Genomic DNA, 6,823 nt, shown 5'->3' with positions numbered 1-6,823 from the left:
CGAGCTGCGGCGGAGCATGCCGCGGGGGCCGGGGGAGGGCTCGGCGGCCGGGGTGGCGCGCGTTGGCCGGGTGCCACATGTCGCGCCCTGGTTCGCCGGGCGGCGGCGGCGTGGGGTATCCGGCTCGGGACGGACACGTCCGGCGGTGCGGAGGGAAGTTTGCTAGGGTTAGGGTGGAAATCATCCGCGAATTTGGACGGGGAGGGCATATTTATAGATTCTGGGAGCTAGGAGAGTCCAAATGAGGCACGGTTTTCGTCCACATGATCGTGATCGAACGACCGAGAGCATGGAGGGGAGTTTGCTGGGTTTTTGGGCTGTTATGAAGGGGTGTTGGGCTGCAAGACAGAAGAGGCTTTTGCAGCTACCCGGTTAACCGTAGGAGTATCAAACGGACTCCAAATGTCATGAAACTTGACAGGCGGTCTACCGGTGGTGTACCAAGGCCGCTTGGCAAACCTCGGGCCATTCCGAGAATGTTTAACACCCGCTCACAACAGGAGACAAAAGGGGAACGACAGAGGGCATAGGAGTGCCGGATTGCAAAACGGACAACAGGGAAAATGCTCGGAAGCAAGAAACGAACACGTATGCAAAATGAAATGCACATGATGACATGGCAATATGCAACGCGCAAGCAAATGACATGGAAACTACGGCGAATAACTGGCGGACACCTGGCGCATCGAATCCGGGGCGTTACAACACTCCTCCACTAACAAGAGATCTCGTCCCGAGATCTTAGGACCGAGACGGAAGGGAAAAGGGATGAGGTGAAACAAGAACTCAAGAGAAGAAGCAAAGAATCAAGAGCACTCGAGAAGAAGAGAGAAACGACGAGAATGACGAGAATCAAATGCTCACGGAATCAGATAGACTATGAAACCACTCCGGTTAGAACGAGATAGAAAAGGAATAAGAATGGAAGAATTTAGGCAGCACTCCGACTAAAAATGGAAGGAATGGAGACATGAACTTCAGAAGATGGGATGACACTTGATGAGATAAGCAACGCAATGCCTCCGGAAGAATTGAAAGAATTGAATGAAAAGAACTTAGAAGGAAGGGTTGAACGGAATTGTTGAGAAAATCAACAACGAAAAGAATAGGCTTGTTGTGGTCTTATAGGTAACATCTCAAGGTCATGAGGTGATAACCGGCCACAAACGGAAATGATTGGATAACTGAGAAGAACGAAGAAACGCAAAACTCCACTTCAAAAGAATACAGAGATTTAATTGCACTTCGAGACGCGAGAAGAAAGATACTTGCGCTCCTCCAACAATAATCTTGATGAACTCTTGAAGAATGAATTAAATCATGAAGAACCACCATAAGAACTCCGGTAACAAAAGAATGACGAGATAAAATTGAAGGATGAAAGAATAAGATTAAAGCCTTGCCATGACTTAGATGGGGGTTTTGAAGAAATGGCCGAGGAAATTTGAACTCCGGAAAAGAAAAGATGAAAACACTTGGAACTGAGAATTTATTCGCCAAGAACAAACTCCGAAGAAAAGGATTAATCACTTGGATGAAATAAGAATAAGATTTATTGTATGCTTATCCTTCATCAAATTTAATTGATGACAACGGATTGGCATGCAACTTATTCCTCTTGAAAAGGATTGAGAAATGACATATCGCAAACTTGAGAAGGTCTTCATGAACCACCGGTAGGATTGAAAAGAACGAATGAATTAAAATAATAATCAAGGAAAACGAATCTTGAACGAACCACCGTAAGAATGCGAAAATGACTGATGAAAGAGACTGAATCACCAGGAAGAATTAGAAGAACAAATATGCTAGAGGGGATTTAGATGCAAGAGAACGGGAAGAACTCAAGCTGATTAACGAACATTTGAGCGAAGCGCCGGGATAAATAGAGAACGATAGCCGGAATGATGTCCTCCGGTGAAACGAAAAAGAAATCAACTCCTGAAATACTCCGGATGGGTAAGAAAAAGAATATCTGACAAATGGAATAATTTGAGAGGATGATATAAAGCTAGAACCACGAATCTTCGAGAGGACGGACAAGATTTAGAGGAAAACTCTTCTTCGGTCTTCTAACATTAAGAATGACGATGAGAAACAACACCAAAATTTGTTGAGACACTTCGGGGGAAATGAAAGGCGAAGAGGTTGAGCCAACAATGAAAATAATTTGAAAACGATCTTGGAGAAGGCATGTGACTGATGAAATCCATTCTTATGTCACACTTTGAAAAGAATTAGGAATGGCTCCGGAATAATTAGAAGAGTCGGGTAAGATCCCGGGAAAAGACCTGTGGGTTAGGGCCCACTAATAGAAAACACCATTGGAAAGGTTTGTTGAAGAGGTAGATGATGCACCGGAACAATTGAAATATTTGAATGAGGTGACAACCTCGAATTAATTGGAACACAGACGAATCTCCTGAGATGTCTTCCGAACTCCAGAATGATAAACTGGCGAGAGGCGACGAGCAGGGAAAACACTTGAGCCGAGGGAAAGAATATAATCACTACCGAAAATTAGAATTGAATCCACCGGAGAAGAAAAGAGATGAAGAATGACGAACGAGACGAGAATTCGCCGGTTGAAATAATTGACAAAAGACTGAAGAGGCTCCACACGAATGAAATTGATGGTCGAAATAGACTAAGACTCCGGGAAGAAGAGGGTGGGAGGGCGGGAAAAACAAAGGCAACTTGGAAGGGGAAACGACGTATATCTTGAAGAGAAAACACCGGTTGAAAGAATGCAAAGGCTTCGCATGAGTAGAATGGATACTTGATTACGGACTCCGACTCTGAGAAGAAAAGGGGTGGGCGGGTGGGAAAACAAAAACAACTGAGGATTGAACTTGCAAAAATGGAGAGGGTCGAATCACCTTGACGAGAAATGCACCGGATAAAAGAGCTGAGGAACAACGATCGAAAAACCAACTGCATGATCCTAAAGAAAGTTTGAAAGGGAAGAGAAGTAATTCAAAACACATACGTCAAGATTCCTCACCAGAGCGACGAAGAGGCTGAGGAGTAAAAAGAATTCCTACTCTCCAATATAACTAGACTCCGAAAAGTTTTCTTCTAGACTCGACAACGGCCAAACTACACGATCAATCAAGGGGGCTCCTAAGGTCGGTCGAGGCTCTGATACCAACTTGTCACGCCCAATATGCGATACTATCCTAAAGAGACTCGAAGGTCCCACCAAGGATAGAATCGTATATTGAAACGCTTTTGCAAGGTGGATATCATTACATCAACATTACATAATAGATGGGGATACATACAAAAGGCATACAATGTCACACGAATACAACATCATAATACATAAGAGCATCATCCGACTACGGATGAAACACAAATAGAAACTCAAACGACATCCACCCTGCTAGCCCAGGCGGCCGACCTGGAACCTATCCCCTGATCAAAGAAGAAGCAGAAGAAGAACTCAAAAATAATCAAACATCGCTCTCGCGTCATGATCATCGCACAACCTGTACCTGCAACTGTTGTTGTAGTAATCTGTGAGCCACGAGGACTCAGCAATCCCATTACCATGGGTATCAAGACTAGCAAAGGTTAATGGGAAAGGAAGGGGTAAAGTGGTGAGGTTGCAGCAGCGAATAAGCAAGATATGGTGGCTAACATACGCAAATAAGAGCGAGAAGAGAGCAAATGAAACGGTCGTGAAGCTAGCAATGATCAAGAAGTGATCCTGAACTCCTACTTACATCAAACATAACCCAAAAACCGTGTTCACTTCTCGGACTCCGTCGAGAAGAGACCATCACGGCTACACACGCGGTTGATGCGTTTTAATTCGGATCTGGTGTCAAGTTATGTACAACCGTACATTAACAAATTCCCATCTGCCACATAATCGTGGGCACGACTTTCGAAAGATTATACCCTACAGGGGTGTCCCAACTTAGCCCATGATAAGCTCTCGCGATCAATGAAGGATATACCTTCTCCCAGGAAGATCCGATCAGACTCGGAATCCCGGTTTACAAGACATTTCGACAATGGTAAAACAAGACCAGCAAAGCCGCCCGATGCGCCGAAAATCCCAATAGGAGCTGCACATATCTCGTTCTCAGGGCAAGACCGGATGAGACATCCTACGAGTAAAACCAGACCTCGTGTTTCCCCGAGGGGGCCCTGCAGTCTATCAGTTCGGACCAACACTTAGAAAAGCATTGGCCCGGGGGGGGGCTAAAATAAAGATGACCCTCGAGAGAGCGACTCCCAAGGGAAAAGTAGGTGGTGGTGAGGCAAATGGTAAAATCAAGGTTGGGCCTTGCTGGAGGAGTTTTATTCAAAGCGAACTGTCAAGGGGGTCCCATAAATCACCCAACCGCGTAAGGGACGCAAAATCCGGAAACATAACACCGGTATGACGGAAACTAGGGCGGCAAGAGTGGAACAAAACACCAGGCATAAGGCCGAGTCTTCCACCCTTTACCAAGTATATAGATGCATTAATTAAATAAGAGATATTGTGATATCCCAACATAATCATGTCCACCATGGAGCAATCTTCAACTTCACCTGCAACTAGCAACACTATAAGAGGGGCTGAGCAAAGCGGTAACATAGCCAAGCAATGGTTTGCTAGGAAGGGTGAAAAGGTTAGAGGCTGACATGGCAATTTGGGAGGCTTGAAGAACAAGTGAATAGGTAGCGCAGCATAGCGATAGTACGAAGCAACTAGCATAGCAATGGTAGTAGTGAGATCCAGGGTAGCGGTCATCTTGCCTAAAATCCCACTAGGAAGAAGAACGAGTCCATGAAGAAGATGAAGCCACGAAAACGAACCAATCGTAGACGAACGAATCATCCGATCGCAACGAAACGGGAACTATCGAGAAGAAGCACACAACATGGTAAACACACCACACATATACATGACATGATGCTCAACCAAGTATGATGCGTGACAAGTCTACATGAAGCTACTCATGACAAGAGATGATGCATACAAGAGCAACACATCAAGGCAAGTTTAAATGAGGCCGGAAACAACATATAACAATTTCGGTAAGTCCTCATATGCATATTTCGAAATTGGTCCAGATCTGAATAAACCTTATGTTCAAGTTGTTAAACAGTAAGTTAAGATAAACCAACATGATCTACACGAGATTCTAGTCAAGTTACATATAAAGTTCATTAGATTTGGAGCTACGGCCTAGAAGATATGAGCAAAACAAGTTAAACATGGCATTGATGCAAAAAGCATACAAACATCATGAAAACACTCCCAAAACATAGATGCAACATGATAATATGAAACTACATGCAAAATTAGGCAAGTTTCATATAGAGCACACTCAAAACGGAGCAACGGTTCAACACATACACATCATACAAGGTTAAAGGGCATGTTGTCCAAAACAGCAACTAGGCATATTGCAAGCATAAAAACAACATGCTAAATCATCCTAACATGATAACAAAAGGCATGGACATGATGTACAGGTAAAGCATGACAAAACATGAACACTGAGCTATCTCCAGAAATCACTAGAACATGCTCCAAAACACATGGCAAGATTGCAAATAATATTAGTTTCAGACTTTGCAGAAATAACATCACGTTGCAATGTTTAGAGCTATCAAACAACATGTTACAGGAACTCATCATGGCAAACAAAGGCATGGCATGAACCTACAAATTTCATAGAACAAAAGTCCCTTACTGACCATGAACCAAAAAGGATCAGAAGATATGATGGCACCCATGTAAACATGGCAAATGATATGACAGATTCAAATATGGCAGGAACAACAATAAGTAGGCATGTTGGTGAGCTTGTACCACTCACCACAGAGAATTACATGGCATGACAAGGCAACCAACAGTAAGAAGACATGTTTATGAAGCTAAGCATGGAAAGAGAAAGTTCATAGGGTGCATGGATCACTAGAAAAGCTCATGGAAAAACTGAACTTAATGTTAACAAGCTGACAACGACATTATTTAGCAACTTGAGAGCAAGATTACAACAATCTACAGCAGGCTATAAATGAAACCAGGGGCATGGATGGATAGAGCATGCCATTTATAAGAAAACATCATTAGTGAACATCTCCAGATTATGCATAGAATGACTTGTAGCAGCAGGTTTACATAGCATCACAAAATAACAGATTCAGCCTAGCAGAACAGCAACAACAAGTACCCTACTTAACAAGCTTGATGCACTCGCTATAAGACTCACAAAAATACATGGATGACACCTCTGCAAAGATGACATGATTTAGTTCAAAACACATGTAGAGCTCATGCTCATAGGATGCACACATCAAATGCAACAAAAATGACAAATGAGCATGTTCTGTTAACAGACAGCAGATAACAACATATAGCACTCTTGCAACGATGATTCAGGCATCAAGATGCACTCAAATGAACATGACATAATGCAATGAAATGAAGAGCATCTCTCAACGAACACTTTGATATATTACACGCATAAAATGGAGCTACATGCACAGAGTTATGATGCGATAAACATGGCATAAAAATAACAAAATATCAGGGACTTAGGGAAATTCGGGGTCAACCTGTTTGACCGGATCTGGATCTGGGCACGGAGAACAAGGTTCACCGGGGACGGGCTGCGCGGTGGCCGGAGAAGAAGAGAGAGGCGCCAGCAAGGGGGGGGGAGTCACCGGATCTGGCCATGGCGCTGCCGGAGAAGGCCGGAGGCGGGGCGCCGGAGGACGACGGCGGCGAGGGGCGCGGGGCGGCCGGGCGGTGCGGCACGAGCCCTCCTGGCTCGGGCGCGGGAGGAGGAGGCGGGGCTGGCGGGGAGGCGAC

Source organism: Triticum aestivum, chromosome 5B (assembly GCF_018294505.1).
Source record: "Triticum aestivum cultivar Chinese Spring chromosome 5B, IWGSC CS RefSeq v2.1, whole genome shotgun sequence".
NCBI classification, from domain to species: domain Eukaryota; kingdom Viridiplantae; phylum Streptophyta; class Magnoliopsida; order Poales; family Poaceae; genus Triticum; species Triticum aestivum.
Note: the sequence above shows the minus strand (reverse complement) of the source record.